We start from the raw sequence: 19,559 nt of genomic DNA, 5'->3' as shown, positions 1-19,559 counted from the left end.
CCAAGTGATGAAGCCAATTATGAAATGGTGATGATTAGGCCATGATGGACAGAGACCAGTGGGCAAATTTGGCCAGGACACCAGGGTTAAATCCCTACTCTTTTCAATGGACATCCAAGGCATATGTGCTGTTTTACCTTATTTGCAGTGCCCTTTTAGCCCCACCCCACTTATGTCATTAGTCCCTCCCATTTGAGGTATCTCAAACTACTTGTGGCTTAAGTTTCTCTCATTTAGAGGTACTTGCAGTTCGTTGGAAGCAAAAATCTGAATACACACAACACACAACAGTGGAATGTAGGGGACATCTGCCCACCAGCCCCTGCAGCTGCCTTCACAAGAGTGTTGGCTCCACCCAATATGCTTTCCCGTGAGCCACAGCCAGTAGCTCTTTTTTCAGCATCCTCTCCAAGCTCCTCTATTATTATCCACAGGTTTGACCCTGGCACTTCTGCACCACAGAGCAGCTGGACTGCTGATCTACACACAAAGCCCTGGCACCGACCTCCGCTGGGTAGACCCTGGCTCTCAAGCCCACCTCTTGGCTCTCTGCTGCCAGCTCAGAGTAATTAAGGTGCTTCCTTTCATAGGCTGCAGTCATGCCCTATTCCCAGAGCATGATACTGTAAGTTCAACGAGGTGAAACACTGGCCCCTCCTCTGATGTCTTCTGGTTGGTCCACGCTGGTCACGTTATTTTAACTTGACACGCTGTCTTAAAAACACAGCACTCATGTGATCGGCACTTCTAAGGATGTGAGATGCAAGCGTAATGGTGACACACGGCAGTCAAGTGCATGTTTACACTGAAAAACAATGGAAAAGTAGAGCATTGAAAAAAATAAAAAATAAATAAACATTTTCTGTGTGAATGATGGCTTACATTTCACTACAAGTGAGATTGTGTTAAGAAAATTCCAAACCAACCCCAAACAACCTTTATTCTCTCTCTTCAGAATTTTCTCTTCTTTTAAATTCAAATTTCCAGGAGGCCATTACACACCAGAGTTTGGCCAAAAGAGGCCATTTGCCCCTCTCAATGTCTCTGGACTTGTCCATTTCTAACAGCCTTGTAAAGATGAACACCACTGGTTTCCATTTTTCATCTGAAGGTTTTGACTTAAGACAGCCCCCAGGTCAAAGGTGGAGGCAAATGTAGCGAAACATGTCTCTTCTGACAGTGAGAAAAGACCAAGACCTGAGGAGAGCTCAATCCATCTTTCAATTTCTAAACTGTTTCTTTTTTTGATATCCCCCTATTCGTTGTTCTCGTTCAGCAGATCTACGAGTCGACGGCTATAAGATGCAACGTTAGGTAAAATAAAAATATATTCTATATAATTAGACATACCAGTAGACTCTTCACTCCTTCCACCCCACTTAGTTTGGGCATCTCCACAACCACTATCTTAACAGTAAAATAAAATCTTGATATAAGGAACTGCCTATTTTCATGTTGATAATAACTTAAAAACACAAAAAATGTTTAGACATTGTGTAGCTACATATTTATATGAGCGTCATCTTCAGTGTATGCATTTTTAGAACAACACTGAGCCTATAATGGCCATTATAAAAGTATAACGTACAATAAATGTATACAATATAGGCAATCAATCAGTCAAATAAGTAGAATCAGTTTATGGGGTTACATAAATTAATATATAAACTGAGCGCAGCCAAAACGCGTTACCTGAGAACAAGTAATAGATTCAAAAGGCCAAAGAGTCTTAAGATAGAGACAAGAAGAATGAAATATTGCGTTTAACAACTATAGCAAGATGAAATCCAGCGGTAGATCCTTGATGAACCGTCTGACGTGCGCTGCTCTCACCTGGGGAGGTGTGCTCAAAGCGCCCGCATATGTCAGAGTGTGTGTGTGGGGTCACGTGATGTGTGTTTTCAGCAGTGTAGTGTGGACAGAGAGCTGTTCAGAAATGTTTGATGAACTCCAGTGTGGTCGTGGATCGTTTTCGTTCTAAAACGCCATTTTAAAACTAAAACGTATTAGTTTTATCAGGGCCTCTCTGGAATTGTCTATGCTTCTAACAGGCTTGTGAAGATAAACACCACTGGTTTCCATTTTTCATCTGAAGGTTTTGAATTAAGACAGCCCCCAGGTCAAAGGTGGGGGTAAATGTAGCGACATGTTTTTCTTCTGGCAGTGAGAAAAAGGCCTAGACCTGAGGAGAACTCAATCCATCTTTCAATTTCTAAACTTTCTTTTTTTGATATCCCCCTATTTGTTGTTCTCGTTCAGCAGATCTACAAGTCGACGGCTATAAGATGCAACGTTAGGTAAAATAAAAATATATTCTATATAATTAGACATACCAGTAGACTCTTCACTCCTTCCACCCCACTTAGTTTGAGCATCTCCTCAACCCCTATCTTAACAGTAAAATAAAATCTTGATATAAGGAACTGCCTATTTTCATGTTGATAATAACTTAAAAACACTAAAAATGTTAAGACATTGTGTAGCTACATATTTATATGAGCGTCATCTTCAGTGTATGCATTTTTAGAACAACACTGAGCCTATAATGGCCATTATAAAAGTATAACGTACAATAAATGTATACAATATAGGCAAGCAATCAGTCAAATAAGTAGAATCAGTTTATGGGGTTACATAAATTAATATATAAACTGAGCGCAGCCAAAACGCGTTACCTGAGAACAAGTAATAGATTCAAAAGGCCAAAGAGTCTTAAGATAGAGACAAGAAGAATGAAATATTGCGTTTAACAACTATAGCAAGATGAAATCCAGCGGTAGATTCTTGATGAACCGTCTGACGTGCGCTGCTCTCACCTGGGGAGGTGTGCTCAAAGCGCCCGCATATGTCAGAGTGTGTGTGTGTGGTCACGTGATGTGTGTTTTCAGCAGTGTAGTGTGGACAGAGAGCTGTTCAGAAATGTTTGATGAACTCCAGTGTGGTCGTGGATCGTTTTCGTTCTAAAACGCCATTTTAAAACTAAAACGTATTTGTTTTATCAGGGCCTCTCTGGAATTGTCTATGCTTCTAACAGGCTTGTGAAGATAAACACCACTGGTTTCCATTTTTCATCTAAAGGTTTTGAATTAAGACAGCCCCCAGGTCAAAGGTGGGGGTAAATGTAGTGACATGTTTCCTCATCTGACAGTAAGAAAGAGGCCTAGACCTGAGGAGAACTCAATCCATCTTTCAATTTCTAAACTTTCTTTTTTTGATATCCCCCTATTTGTTGTTCTCGTTCAGCAGATCTACGAGTCGACGGCTATAAGATGCAACGTTAGGTAAAATAAAAATATATTCTATATAATTAGGCATACCAGTAGACTCTTCACTCCTTCCACCCCACTTAGTTTGAGCATCTCCACAACCCCTATCTTAACAGTAAAATAAAATCTTGATATAAGGAACTGCCTATTTTCATGTTGATAATAACTTAAAAACACTAAAAATGTTTAGACATTGTGTAGCTACATATTTTTATGAGCGTCATCTTCAGTGTATGCATTTTTAGAACAACACTGAGCCTATAATGGCCATTATAAATGTATAACGTACAATAAATGTATACAATATAGGCAAGCAATCAGTCAAATAAGTAGAATCAGTTTATGGGGTTACATAAATTAATATATAAACTGAGCGCAGCCAAAACGCGTTACATGAGAACAAGTAATAGATTCAAAAGGCCAAAGAGTCTTAAGATAGAGACAAGAAGAATGAAATATTGCGTTTAACAACTATAGCAAGATGAAATCCAGCGGTAGATCCTTGATGAACCGTCTGACGTGCGCTGCTCTCACCTGGGGAGGTGTGCTCAAAGCGCCCGCATATGTCAGAATTTGTGTGTGGTCACGTGATGTGTGTTTTCAGCAGTGTAGTGTGGACAGAGAGCTGTTTAGAAATGTTTGATGAACTTCAGTGTGGTCGTGGATCGTTTTCGTTCTTAAACGCCATTTTAAAACTAAAACATATTCGTTTTATCAGGGCCTCTCTGGAATTGTCTATGCTTCTAACAGGCTTGTGAAGATAAACACCACTGATTTCCAATTTTTATCTGAAGGTTTTGACTTAAGACATCCCCCAGGTCAAAGGTGGAGGTAAATGTAGCGACATGTTTCTCATCTGACAGTAAGAAAGAGGCCTAGACCTGAGGAGAACTCAATCTTTCAAATTCTAAACTGGTTTTTTGATACCCCCTCTTCTTTTTTCTAATTCAGTAGGTCTTTTAGTAGATGGGTGTAAGATGCAATGTTAGATAAACAAAAATTCTATATAATTAGCCATACCAGTAGACTCTACACTCCTTCCACCCCACTTAGTTCGGGCATCTCCATAATCATGCTGACTATTCCATGGTTTGGAGCAACTCCTGCTGTGATGTGATGACCTATGAGCATAATGTTGTCTGCAGCAAGCACACACTTCTCATTCAGGGTTAAAACCTCTTCTTGCAGTCATTTGAGGACACCATACAGTCTCTCATTTTGACTGTGCATACCCCCCTTGTATGCGAATATGTGATTTGCATGACATTCTTTCAGCATTTGTGGAATGTGGCACTGAAAGTGCTCTGGGGCACCCAAGATCCCAAATGGTAAGCGGTTGAATGCGTATCTTCCGAAAGGGGTGATAAAGGTTGTCAGCAGCTTGCTCTCCTGGGATAGCAGGATCTGCCAGAACCCAGATGCTGCATTGAGCTTTGTGAAAACCTTTACCCCAGCAGGCATTGCGATCTTCTGGTCCACTGCTGGGAGTATATGTCGTTCTCACCGCACCCACTTAAGTGTGTCAAATTGACACATAGCCGAATCTTCCCTGGGGCTTGGGCACAACAACCATGCTTGCACACCATGGGGTGGGTTGGGTCACTTTGGAAATAACCCCCATGTCCACCATGTGTTTCAGCTCAGCATGCACCTTATCTCTCATAGGAAGGGGTACCCGGCGAGGGGATGAAAACCTTCCAACTCAGTTGTGTAATGCTACTTTAATTTTCTCTAGCCAGAGAAAATTGGGAGGTATTTGGCATCCTGTCGCTCATGTAGTGTGTAGAGATGCTGTATTTATCTGAGGGCTTGTATTGTGGAAGAGCCCAGTGTTGAGGATTAGACACTCCAGCTACAACATAATTGTTTTGATCAGTTGTTTAGCCTATAAAGGTATAGTTCACCTAAAATGCAAAATCATGTCTATGTTAAAACGCTTGTTGGTTTAAACCCCCTGAAACCTTTATTCATCTTTGAAAAATACAATTTAAATATTTTAGATACAATCTGAGAGCTCCCTTATCCTTCATATTAGCAGTGGTTCAGACTGGTTCAAAGTCATGAAAGCTACCATAAAACATTGTTAAATAAGTCTTCAGTGGTTCAATAGGAATACTATGAAGCTCGAGAATACTTTCGTGCGCACTGAAAACCAAAACTAACAACTTTATTCAACTATTTATTTACCTCTGTGTCAGTATATTGCGCACATTCACAAGCTCTGTGCAGTGATGTACACCTCGGTTCCCCGTGCATAATTTCCTCTGTTTGAAATAAAGCACAGGCACATCTGAGGTTTACGTTTTAAATTAATAATTTCAGATTTTTGAGTACTTTTTAAATAAATTTTATTCAAAGACCACCGTTGTGGCTTACTGGTAAGTTTACTGAGATTAAAGTATATAACAGCCAAATTAGAAAATTTGGATGATTCTAAGGGCCCACACTGTTTCGAGGCCTCCCAAAAACACTATTAGGGGCCTACCAGATGCACCCCCTTCCCCTCCACTGTTTGCTAATGTTTGTGACACCACCCCCCTACCCCCCAGTCTTCACTTTCATCTGGGACACAACACCTCCCCCGCCCCCTTCCTCTCTTCACTTTCGTCCGTGGCACCCCCCCTCCCCGCTCTTCACTTTAAGCTGCGACACAACCCCTATCTTAAAATTCAAAAACGAAAACTGAACACTGTTCATATTTCTGTTGTGCCATAGAGCTCCATCTGAATGGTTTCATTTTAAATAACATGCGAATGTATGCATCTGGTGTGCGACACTTCCAACAGTCATGTGCGTGCTGTGTCGTGGCGCATCCAGTGTGCGACCCGCTTATCTAGTGCACTATGTGCAAATATGACAGCCTAAACAACGGGACATCATAATTTTATGAAGGTTATAACATTAAAAACTATATAATTATTCATAAAATGAACACAATGTTTATTCACAAATAAGCATTTTGCCACCTGTGTGTGGTAGCATTGCAATACCAGGAAAAAGTAGGCATATTTGGTCTCGAAATATAAAAAACAAGCATTTTTTTTTTTTATTCTAAATAAAAACTTAAAATCTAATAATTTTTACATTTTGCTTATTCATTTATCACCATGAAAAAGAAAAATGCCTCATATTTCAGATTTTGTCTTTGAATTTTAAAACGAATTTTAAAAAAATGGCTAGTTTTTCGTTTTTCAATATCCTTTATTCCTAAAATGAAAATCCAATGACCAAAACATACATGGACCTTAGTGCAAGCCTGACAGCAGTTTTCAACACAAGAAGAAGGTTTGTGCTAGTGCAAGCTGTTCTAAATTAAATAAATAATTCTTGAATTGCATGCATTAATCTTGACAGCCCTATAGTCTTGACCCAGAGATCGGCTGAATGGAATAAAAAATGGTAAAACTCAACAGTTTAACTCTGGTAGAGTAATAAAACAAGCCCATTTCCTTTAATTCTGGTGTGAAAAGTTCATTTAAAACAGTTAGAAAATGAGTCTGAACATTTTAAGTACAATAATTAAATACTGCCATATGCACTGTAAGGATGAGTTTTGCACCAACTGACTACTAAATGAACACTAACAATAATACAGTATATAATAATAATAACTACTAATAATAATAAAATATATAATAATAATTACACTTCAAAATTCACAAAACAATTCCACTGCCGTTGTAAGTAGAACAATAATAGCATGTATCGTCTGAGGCTGTAAAAAAAAAAAAGTTCTCATGAACTGTTGGTGCATTAGATTTGTCAGTCACAATTCCTGTATATCATTGCAGCGCTGGAGGGCTGCATGTCTGAAAGTGGCATCGGCCTCACGGCATGGAGAAGAAGCAGCTTTTAGCTCCCGAGATGCTCTGGCGGAGGTTTCTCTGGGGTACAGCACTCTGAACGCTTCACCTCTAATGCAGGTTGATGTACACATGCAGAATCTTCACCAGAGCCACTTGAGCTTTGGGCAAAAAGAACGGTTTGATTTATGACCGGTCGCGAGAGCTGTCAAGTCAGATGTGCTGCAACGGCGCACTAACTTCACTGATTACGGCTCTTAGTAGACACTTGGCCCTGGGCGAATCCTGGGATGGGTGTGTGTGTGTTCTTGAGTAGGTGGGTTTTGGAACGTTTGGTGTTGCAACATTCATGTTTGCATCTGAATGTTCTCCAGAACGCAACTCCGAGAGCATGTCCGTAGGAGGAAAATGTATCCCGAGAGGTAATGTTCCAGAAAGCAGCGTTGTCCATTCTCCCAACTGTGAAATTCATTCTGAAATCATTTTAATTAGAGCCGCAAATTATGCAGACGCTGCCTCTGTACAGCAGCCCCTGTTGTGCATCATTGGCTTTTACAGTGATTCTGCTGTTCGCTACTAGAAAATGGGCCATTTTTTTTATTTTTACATTTCTGATTTTCTTATACCTCGTCCTAATGTGGCCTTGCAGTTGGGGAAATGAGGCAGGGGCATACGATTTTCTTTTTGGATTCACTAAGTTGTCATTACCCGACTTAAAATAGTAATCTGGTGCTGTTTCTCAGTCTGCTGGGGTGAAAGCACGTAAAGTCTAATAGTCATATCGTGGGTTTTTAATATGACAGCTTCTCATTAAAGATCTGCTTTTTAAGGAAAAATGTAGATATTGAATGTTTTAAGATGTGCAGACATCACTTATATGTAGGGCCAGATGGAATCTACGGACATTTTTTGTTATTTCAACGCTGAGTTTTGTTAAAAATCTGCCAATTTATGTACAATTCAACATTCAATATCTACATTTGTCCTTAAAAAGACAGTTGCTCATCCAGAACGCTGCAGCCAGAATTCTGACCAGAAGCAGGAAATCAGAGCACATCACACCTGTCCTCAGGTCTTTACACTGGCTCCCAGTTACATTGAGAATAGATTTTAAAGTATTATTACTGGTCTATAAATCACTAAATGGCCTAGGACCTCAATACATCACAGATATGCTCACTAAATACAAACCCAACAAATCACTAAAGGCTGATTTATACTTCTGCGTCAAACGCCGGCGTATGCTACGGCGCTGACGCATAGCCCTTCGCTGTGGCCATCGCCGTCACTGACTTGCACCTCTCAAAAAATTTAACTACACGTCGCAACGACGCGTAGCGTAAGCTCTGTGATTGGTCGGCTTGGTAGCGCTGACGAGTCTGGGCGGGACCGAGAGCCGCGCGAATGGCGCGAGCGATTGTTTAAAAGTGTGGAGTCCTGTAAAGGAGCTCCTGATGGAAAGTTTTGTTTTGTGTTTACCTCATAGTTAAAGTTGTTGCACGTCCACTGGTTCCTGCCTCAAAATGAGCGAGTTTGAGCCACTTGTACATCCCAGAAGTGTTCAGGAAAAGCAAAAAAGCAGAGAAGAAACTCGACACAGAAGAACATTTACACCTCACTGCCAACTAGCGTTTCGGAAGTGTTAATGCAGACCGACAGAGACAGCGCGCAAAAGTATAAATGCACAGCCACGCGCATTGCATGCGCCGTGGGTTACGCCGGTTACCTGACGCAGAAGTATAAATCAGGCTTAAGATCTTTAGGATCATATAAACTAGAAATTCCAAGAGTTCAGTCAAAGCAGGGTGAATCTGCCTTCAGCCACTATGCCCCTCGCTGCTGGAATCAGCTTCCAGAAATGATCAGATATGCTCCAACATTAGGCATGTTCAAATCAAGACTGAAAACACATCTGTTTAGCTGTGCCTTTACTGAATGAGCACTGTGCTACGTCCGACAGATTGCACTATTATGTTTTTTCGTTTTCTTTTTCATTCTTTTATAACCTATTTTAGCACATTTTAAATTGTTTTTATCTGTTTTTAATCATTTTTATTTTCTGCATTTTATGTCCTAAACTTGTCTTTTTTATTCCTGTTTATGTAAAGCACTTTGAATTGCCACTGTGTATGAAATGTGCTATATAAATAAACTTGCCTTGCCTTGCCTTGCCTTACAATGATTGTGATCACAACTAAAGCCTTAATACATGAAATAAAAAGTAATACATTTTTAACTTAATGTTTACAATGCAAATCCAATTAGATCCACTTTTCATCATTGGCTTTTACAGCAATTCTGCTGTTCGCTACTAAAAAATTGACCATTTTTTATTTTATTTTTACATTTCTGATTTTCTTATACCTCGTCCTAATGTGGCCTTGCAGTTGGGGAAATGAGGCAGGGGCATACGATTTTCTTTTTGGAATCACTAAGTTGTCATTACCCGACTTAAAATAGTAATCTGGTGCTGTTTCTCAGTCTGCTGGGGTGAAAGCACGTAAAGTCTAATAGTCTTATCGTGGGTTTTTAATATGACAGCTTCTCATTAAAGATCTGCTTTTTAAGCACAAATGTAGATATTGAATGTTTTAAGATGTGCAGACATCACTTATATGTAGGGCCAGATGGAATCTACGGACATTTTTTGTTATTTCTACGCTGAGTTTTGTTAAAAATCTGCAAATTTATGTACAATGATTGTGGGAGTATCTAAAACCTTAATACATGAAATAAAAAGTAATACATTTTTAACTTGTATTTAATGTTTACAATGCAAATTCAATTAGATCCACTTTTCACCATTGGCTTTTACAGCAATTCTGCTGTTCGCTACTAGAAAATGGACCATTTTTAAATTGTTACATTTCTGATTTTCTCATACCTTGTCCTCATGTGGCCTTGCAGCTGAGGAAATGAAGCAGGGGCATGAGATATTCTTTTCAGATGTCATTACTCGACCTAAAATAGTAATATGGTGGGATTTTAAGCATGCTGTTTCTCATTCTGCTGAGGTGAAAGTGCAGAAAGTCTAAAAGTCATAGTTTGGGTTTTAAGATGACAGCGTCTTATTAAGGATCTTCTTTTTAAGGACGAATATAGACACTGAATGTTTTAAGATGTAACGTCAAAGCAACTGAGATAAACTTTTGAGATTAAAATTATATTTTTAATACTTGTAGGTTGTTTAAATTGACAGACTTACATTATGTTAGTCGCTGTTTTTGCACCATTGACTTTAAGGGCCCTATCATACACCCGTCTTTTGGTAGTTTCAGCTTGGCACAAGAGTCGTTTTGAGGCGTTGCTGAGGAAGGCGTTCTGAGGCGAACCGCTGGCGCGTTGCTATTTTGAGAAACTATAATAGATTTTTCATTAGACCAAAACTAACCCGGTCTAAACTCCGGCGCAGAGTTGCGCCTCGCTTACGCACTGCTTAATACGCACAAGAGAGCAATAGGCAAATATCTTTACATATGAAAAAATTTAAATATTAAGGATATATATAGGGTATAATAAGAATAGATATAAATATAAATATAAAGGATTAAAATATTACAAAACATATTATTTTCTAGCCTACATAAATATGAAAAACCACTGCTTTTATGTCTTCTTCATCTCAGGAGGCTTTTTCAGTTCATTCATAACACTTTGCTTTTGTATAGTATTATTAATATTAGCAGTATTATTTATTATATCCATATTTAAATTTGTTTTATTAAAAACAAGCTTAAATTTGCCCACCTGTCAGGTTTTAGACCATATGGGGCACAGCATGTGTTTTAGGATATAACTCAGGTTTTTGAGCACATTTTGCTATTATTATTCATTTATTCGTTTGCTGGAAACTAGAACTGAATTTAGAAATAGTTTTGAAACATATTTGCGCTTAACAAACAAAATTATTTATTTATAGACTAATTGATGTCTGTGCGTAAAGGTTTCCCTATAAGAGCGAAAGTGATCCATTATCTCTCATTCTCACGCAGTAGATGCTCTGTTTAACAGTTTTCTGTTAAAAAAACTGTTAACTGTTAACTGTTTGCTTGTGAAATGCTTATTTTTTCCACTTAGACTTACTTTGCGTCCTGTAAATAGCGAATGCTCTCTTGGCGCGACGCAGCTGACTCTTAAAGGGAATGGTAGATGAGACTGTAATTGGTTTATTCTTAAAACACACCTGTAACTTATTAAGAAAATAAACTCAACCCTTTTAGACCATGCGTCGCAGCGCAAGGCAGATTTCCCGTCCTTAAATTAGCAAAAACGCGTCCTGACACGCCCTGAAAGCATTTGCGCCCTGCGTTTTGCGCTCTGCGCATGGACCTTCAAAATAGAGCCCCAAATGTAACATTTTTGATTGCAAAGCCTTAATGCTAAGTAATCATACAATCTTGATTGTTGGTGGTTTTTCCTTTTGGGAAGAGGCACAATTTGTAATTTTTACTATTGAAAGGATTATGGATTTTGTATTGAGTTCTATGGAGTATAAAAACAAATGATAGTGTGCATATATAAATATACTTACTATGTGTACTACGTTTTGAGAGCTGAGGTGATTATTTTGATTTATCAGACATATCAGGGTTAGTGCACAAAGATCTTTTTTTCTCATACACACACACACTATACATCATATAACTCCATATAAAAGCCGGAAATTATTTGCACTGCAACTGATGATCAGCAGCAAAAATTACAATTTGTACCCAATTTCTTCCCAACAGAGAAAACCACCAATGATCAAGAATGCATGATTATATGCTGTCATGGCTTTGCAATCAAAAAATGTCTTTATAATAGAATAAAAGTCAATGAGCAAAAGCAGGCTTGAATATAATGAAAGGGTAGTCAATTTGCCCAGAGTCTATTGTAGAGATTTAAAAAATTTTCAAAGCAATTTCCCAAAATATGGGCCAAAACAAGATACGTCACTAAAGATCATTGTATTTGCTGAAACACAGAGAACGTTGTGGCCAAATTAAGACTCAAAATCACCCCAGAGTGGATAAAAACATGCTTAACAGCACAAAGGGGTTAAATGTATATTAGTTCCACATCAGTATCAAAACAGTCAGACTTTTTTTTCATTCACATCTATCTCAGAAAGCCTTCTTCCCATTTTCATGCATGTTTAAGCTAAATAATTATGAAGAAAACTATGTTAGAACAACATGAAAGAGCACAAATGATGAAAACGGGAATATTTGCTTTTTAAAAAAGCACTTTAATCATGTTTAAAAATGTTACTACTATTAATTATGGAATAAAGTCTGTTGCAAAACAACTACTAAACCATGTGTTTATAAGAAAACCGATGGCATTGTTAACCATATATTTTAAATGCAGAATTTAGTTGCATGTTGTCATGGCAATTGAAAATAATTGATAAAATAATAACAAAAAATGTCATGTTTGGGTGAAATATGCCTTAAAAAAACATTCCAGAAACCATTCAGAGCAGGGGAGCCCAAACTTTTTCTTGTAAAAGCCCAAAAAACAAACTTGATTGAGGGTTGTGGGCCAACGGTGTATATACCAAACTCTATTACATTAAAGTTGCCATAGGTATAGTCCTGAATAGGACCTGAACAGCACTTGATAATTACAAGCTGGTGTGTTCGATATGGGTTGCAATATTGTACTAAACTATTTTTTTCTAAGGGACTGATGGCGTTGTAAATCATCATTTTAAATGCAAAAGTTGCATGTTGTAACGTCAATATAAAATAACTTATAAAATGATAATAAAAATATAATGTTTGTGTGAAATATGCCTTTAAAACTGTTCCTGAAACCATTTAGAGTAACATAGAGCACAAGTAATGAAACAAACAAAAATAAAAAGGTGAAGTACACTCACTGGCCACTTTATTATGTACACCTAACTAGTACTGTGCTGGATCCCCTTTTGCTTTCAGAACTGCCTTAATCCTCCGTGGCATAGATTCAACAAGGGACTAGAAATATTCCTCAGAGATTTTGCTCCATATTGACATGATAGCATCACGCAATTGCTGCAGATTTTTCAGCTGCACATTCATGATGTAAATCTCCCGTTCCACCACATCCCAAAGGTGCTCTAGTGGATGAAGATCTGGTGGCTGTGAAGGCCATTTGAGTACAGTGAATGCATTGTCATGTTCAAGAAACCAGTCTGAGATGATTCGCGCTTTATGACATGGTGTGTTATCCTGCTGGAAGTAGCCATCAGAAGATAGGTACATTGTGGTCATAAAGGGATAGACATGGTCAGCAACAACACTCATGTAGGCTGTGGCGTTGAAACAATGATCAGTTGGTACTAATGGGCCTAAAGTGTGCTAAGAAAATATCCCACACACCATTACACCACCAGCAGCCTAAATCGTTGATAAAAGGCAGGATGGATCCATACTTTTGATGTTGTTGATGCCAAATTCTGACCCTACCATCAGAATGTTGCAGCAGAAATCAAGACTCATCAGACCAGGCACCGTTTTTCCAATCATCTATTGTCCAGTTTTGGTGAGCCTGTGTGAATTGTATCCCTAGTTTCCTGCTCTTAGCTGGCAGAAAATGGCACACAGTGTGGTCTTCTGCTGCTTTAGCCCATCTGCCTCAATGTTGCCTCTTCTGCATACCCCAGTTGCAACGAGTGGTTATTTGAGTTACTGTTGCCTTTTTATCTGCTGGAACCAGTCTGACCATTTTCCTCTGACATCAACAAGGTGTTTGCACCCAAAGAACTGCCCCTCACTGGATATGTTTTCTTTTTCGGGCCATTCTCTGTAAATCCTAGAAATGGTTGTGCGTGAAAGTCCCAGTTTCTGAAATACTCAGACCAGCCCTTCTGGCACCAACAACCATGCCACATTCAAAGTCACTTAAATCACCTTTCTTCTCCATTGTTGCTCCATTGTTGCGTTGCTACCATGTGATTGGTTGATAAGAAATTTGCGTGAACAAGCAGTTGGATAGGTGTACCTAATAAAGTGGCCAGTAAATTTATATCTTAAAACAGTTTAAGCATGTCTAAAAATATTAGTAGCATTTGTTATGTAATAAAGTTTGTTGCATAAAAATAAACTACTAAACTATTTATTTATAAGAAAAATGCTGGCATTGTTATTCATTTTTTTCAATGCACATGTTGTAACGACAATGAAAGAGATCAGAGATCAGCAACATCTTCTTACAAATTCATGAAATAATGCTAATGTCTGTGTGAAGTATTCCTTTAAAACTGTTCCAGAAAGCAGCGTTGTCCATTCTCTCATCTGTGAAATTCACTTTAAGATCATTTTAATTATAACCACAAATTATGCAGGTACAGCAGCCCCGTCGTGCATCATTGGCTTTTACAGCGATTCTTCTGTTCGCTACTGGAAAATGGGCCGCTTTAAAATGTAACATTTCTGATTTTCTTACCTTGTCCTAATGTGGCCTTGCAGTTGGGCAAATGAGGCAGGGGCATGAGATTTCTTTTCAGATCCACTAAGATGTCATTACTCGACTTAAAATAGTAATTTGGTGCAATTTTAAACACACCGCTTCTCCGTCTGCTGAGGTGAAAGTGCAGAAAGGCTGAAAAGTCATATTTTGAGTTTTCAAATGACAGCGTCTCATTAAAGATCTAACTTTTAGGACAAATGTAGATATTGAATGATTTAAGATCGCTGCTAAAAGGAACTGTTGGAATTGCAAATCATATCTTTGAACACAGAGTTACACATCAGAAGTGATGTAAAAAAAATGTTGTGCTACAAAATGGAGAAGCATAATTATTGTATAATGTTACAATATATAAGAATTGGGTTGAAAGTGTTTTTACATGACTGCATGGTATGACTATCGTCAAAGGCTGGGTCGAGTAGTAAAAACTACACAATTTAATTTTTGTTTATTTCTATAGCGCTTTATCAATGTAGATTGTGTCAAAGCAGCTTAACATAGAAGTTCTGGTAAATTGAAACTGTGTCAGTCCAGTTTTCAGAGTTGGGGACATGCATTGTGAGCTGTAAGGTCTTATATAGACAGGTGTGTGGCTTTCCTAATCAAGTCAAGTCTTGAATAATAAAAAAAAATAATAGCTTAATAATTTTGACCTTAAAAAGATTTTTTTTTTTTAGATAAAAACTGTTTTTACTCTAGCTGAATTAAAGCATTAAAGACTTTCTCCAGAAGAAAAAATATATTATCTGACATACTGTTAAATATTCCTTGCTATGTTAAACATCATTTGGAAAATATTTAAAAAAGAAAAAACATTTTTAAGGGGGCTAATAATTCTGACTTCAACTGTATATGATGATATTGAATGTATTAACAAATACCTTCAATATCATCACATAAATCACATTAAAATTGAAATTAAAGGTTATTTATAAGCTAATTCATGAGAATCACATGCTTATGATTGTCCTACATTAGTTAACACATGATTCACCAATCAGACGATTCCTGAATCACTATAAATAACCAGAGTTTCTTATCTTAGTATCTTCGTCTTGAAGAATCCCCCCTCCCCCTCTCACCCTTACTCCTTCTCCTTTTTCTAGATTGGGTGACACGGCAGCCCTGTGATTAGCACTGTTGCCTCACAGCAAGAACGTCACTGGTTAAAAAGCCCTTACTGGACCAGTCGACATTTCTGTATAGGCAAGGCAAGTTTATTTATATAGCACATTTCATACACAGTGGCAATTAAAAGTGCTTTACATAAACAGGAATAAAAGAAACAAGTATAAAATAAGTATGAAATAAGTATAAAAAATAAAAACAAATAATACAAATCATTTAAAAAAAAAAGAAAAAGAAGAGAAAAAAAAATGGAGTTTGCATATTCTCTCCGTGCTCGCATGATTTCCACCGATTTCCTCCCACAGTCCAAAAACAAGTGACATAAGTAATTTGATCATACCACATTGGCACTATACAGAGTTGTAACCATTTTGCTCGCATTTGTGACTAAAATAAATGTGTTTGAACTGCAAAATGTATTTAGGCCTTCATTAGAGCAATTTGATCCCAGTCCTGCTGTTGTTACAGTAAAACAAAACCTATTGTACTTATTGTATTCAAATTAATGCAACTGTTTTGCTACTAAAGATCTCCTTGTGTTCATTTATTAGGCAAAAACATTAATTAATTTATATATTTTCACTGTGCTCCTGCAATTCTTTAATGTACTCCCAAATTTTTCAACTTAGGAGCGCATGTGCTCCTCCTGAAAAAAGTAACCGTCAAGCCTTGACTATAGATGACCTCTTATAAGCAGTATAGCTATCCCTATAATCTGGCATCAGCTATTAACAAGTCGGAGGAGTTCATCGAGATCTACCTGAGCTCAAACTCCACTCTCGCCCTGCTAAGAGGAGGGAGCCCCGGGCTTAAGGATCTTATAAGCTCAGGACTCTCTCCTAGGACAGCATGCCAGACATACTTTATTATCAATCATCAGCTAAGTGTGAACTCTTGAACTCTAATTTTTAATGCTATGTTTTTTGTGACATGATATGGATGTTGATGTAATTATATGGAGAAGCCAAAGAATTTTTTTTTACAATTCAGTCAATTTCAAAAGATGATGAAAACACATCTGTATAATAATAATAAATACATGAAATACAACTTTTAATTTATACTCTACTCATTTTGTTTAACAATTAAAAGAACAACATGAGTAGATGGAAACAATGAGAAAACTTGCAATAAAAAAAATCCTTAAATATATCGGTGCCAGTAGCCTAGTGGTACTGCGTGCTGACATATAGCACCTTCCCCACTCTCTGCTCCCAATGCTTTCCTGTCTGAATTCTCTACTGTCCTGCTATAATTAAAGGTGAAAATCCTCCCTAAAAATACATTTAAAAAAAAATCTATAAATAATAAATAAAAAAAAATTCTTAAATATTCCTTTAAAAATGACAAACCATGTATTTCATTCGTTTTTTATTTATGTATTTATTTTTACTTGCAATCTACATCAGAGCTCCAATAATCCTCAACTTTTGTTAGCTGGAAGAAATAACAACAGGAGGGTATGGAAATGATGATAACAACTTCATTCAGGGTGAAATGTTGCTTTAAAGTGCGATAGGAAAGTTTGAACATTATATGCCTGATGAATATGCAAAGAGACATTAGCTATGCCCCAAAGTTTAGTCTGCACCAAAGACAAAATATTGCTGCCAACAGCAATAATAAACCAGTTATGTGCATTGCAGAAACACTAAACCAAATTCAATGCTGTTATAAGTTATGAAGAATAATTAAAGCGTGTAGTGACTAGAGCTGTAAAGCATCTCCATAAAAAAGGAAGGTGCTTTTTTCCCATTAACTAAACATAAATTAATTAATTAATTTAATGTGTGTTCAATATTTAAATGATGGTGGAACTTCAATTTTGTATGAAATGTCGCTTTAAAAATATAAAAGGACAGTGCGAACATCATAAATCTCATGAGTATATAAATAAACATGTTACACATCCTCATTTAGACAGTATGAGAAATGTTGCATTATGTAAACCACTAATAAACCTGTTAATTCATTCATTCATTTTCTTGTCGGCTTGGTCCCTTTATTAATCTGGGGTCGCCACAGCAGAATGAACCGCTAACTTATCCAGCAAGTTTTTACGCAGCGGATGTCCTTCCAGCCGCAACCCATCTCTGGGAAACATCTACACACACGTTCACACACACTCATACACTACGGACAATTCTAGCCTACCCAATTCACCTGAACCGCATGTCTTTGGACTGTGGGGGAAACCGGAGCACCCAGAGGAAACCCACGCGAAAGCAGGGACTAATAAACCTGTAAAAATGCAATTTTCACTAAGAATTCAAAAACTTCTCATTTTGTGTTTAACAGTCTCAAACTTAATTTATTTTGCACATAATGGGTACAGAAATTATTCAGACCGTCTAATTTTTTCACTCTGTTATATCGCAGCCACTCCTTTAAGTTCATTTTTTCCTCATTAATGCACACACAGCACCCCATATTGACAGAAAAACACAGAATTGTTGACATTTTTGCAGAATTATTAAGAAAAAAAAAAAAGAAAAATCACAGGGTCCTCAGACCCTTTGCTCAGTATCTAGTAGAAGCCAGAAGCCCGCCTTTGATCTAATACAGCCATTAGTCTTTTTGGGAAAGACACAAGTTTTTCACACCTTGATTTGGGGATCCTCTGCCATTCATCCTTGCAGATCCTCTCCAGTTTGATTGGAGGTTTGATGGTAAATGTTGGTGGACAGTGATTTAAAGGTCTCTCCAAACATGCCTAATTGGGTTTAAGTCAGGGCTCTGGCTGGGCCATTCAAGAACAGTCACGGAGTTGTTGCGAAGCCACTCCTTCATTACCTTAGCTGTGTGCTTAGGGTCATTGTCTTGTTGCAAGGTAAACCTTCAACCTAGTCTAAGGTCCTGAGCACTTATCCAGGATATCGCTATACTTGACTGCATTCATCTTTCCCTCAATAGACTGATTTCACGCGGCCGCCATTTTCAAAAGCGAAATCGAGGCTGCGGTGGGAAGAAACCCTGAAGTATTATTTGGAGTTACATAGGAATGTTGTGTAGCTGGCTGTATATCTTATCAGCGAAGATAAAGTGACACAAATTTATCATTTCTCCGCCTTCCAGGTAACCCGAAGGTCCGTTCTGAATGAATGGTAAATGTAAAAAGGGATATCAGAGCTCATTTTCAGCTAAGTTAAGGGAAATGGCACTAGTTAGCTAACGTTTTCTTTTCCAAACACACGTTTTAGATTATATTTATCAAACTCGAGTTAATAAACTGATTCTTTCAGTTATTATTAGACTTGTCACGATATACTGAATTAAAAGAAAAAACAGCAATTTCGCGCTAACATTTAAGGCACTGTTGATGGCTTTCTTGAAACAGCGCTGATTTGCTATTGTGTTTACGTGTTCAACAGAAATGCTTGTGATTGGCCGAGAAGGTCATCAGTTCACCCACCGCTGTATACTGAGCACAAACACAGACGAGACGAGCGATCTGCTTGATGACTCGACTGATCTTGATGGCTGCTTTGCGCTCCAGTCCGTGTATCTGTGCTTGCACTGGGTGAAGAGCGGTAAACTGAGCGCAAACCAAACACAGATACACGGAGACTGAAGCGCGAAGCCGTGAAGATCAGTCGAGTCATCCGCGCTCAGCGGCGCTTCTATGTTAGCGGGAAATAGCCGGGTTTAAAACTTCAGTACCGGGACAACACTATTACAGACAACACGAGGGTGTGCTGCAGAGGACTGCAGTGTTTTATCACTCACCGGGTTACATAAGCTGAAGCAGGAAAGCGTCCTCACAGTGTTTAACTAGTGCCATGAGCTGAAGCCTAGGAGGGCACTTAAGCGTATCACTGAGATTGTGATCGTTTGATGCTAAATTGCTTTTAATTGTTTAAAATAAACTTACTGAATAATATTAAAGTGATGGTTACACCATTTCTGCATTTTGAAATCTCTGCAA

At 38.0% G+C, this 19,559-nt stretch overlaps 1 protein-coding gene and 1 long non-coding RNA gene across 5 annotated transcripts in view; one reads left to right on the top strand and one right to left on the bottom strand.

The window, feature by feature from the left end:
* Positions 1-19,559, top strand: part of LOC100333709 (leucine-rich repeat transmembrane neuronal protein 4) — a 464,907-nt gene that overhangs the window by 319,171 nt on the left and 126,177 nt on the right. The window lies entirely within an intron of this gene.
* On the bottom strand, positions 1,554-6,376 carry LOC147842543 (uncharacterized). Its single transcript, XR_015497537.1, has 3 exons — positions 4,148-6,376; positions 3,056-3,166; positions 1,554-2,071 (listed from the first exon to the last, which is right to left on the bottom strand). It is a non-coding gene; the product is annotated as an uncharacterized LOC147842543 (long non-coding RNA).

This window comes from Danio rerio, chromosome 8 (genome assembly GCF_052040795.2).
Source record: "Danio rerio strain M-AB ecotype USA chromosome 8, GRCz13ab, whole genome shotgun sequence".
In the NCBI taxonomy this organism is placed as follows: domain Eukaryota; kingdom Metazoa; phylum Chordata; class Actinopteri; order Cypriniformes; family Danionidae; genus Danio; species Danio rerio.
Note: the sequence above shows the minus strand (reverse complement) of the source record. Positions and strands in the feature narration are given on the sequence as shown.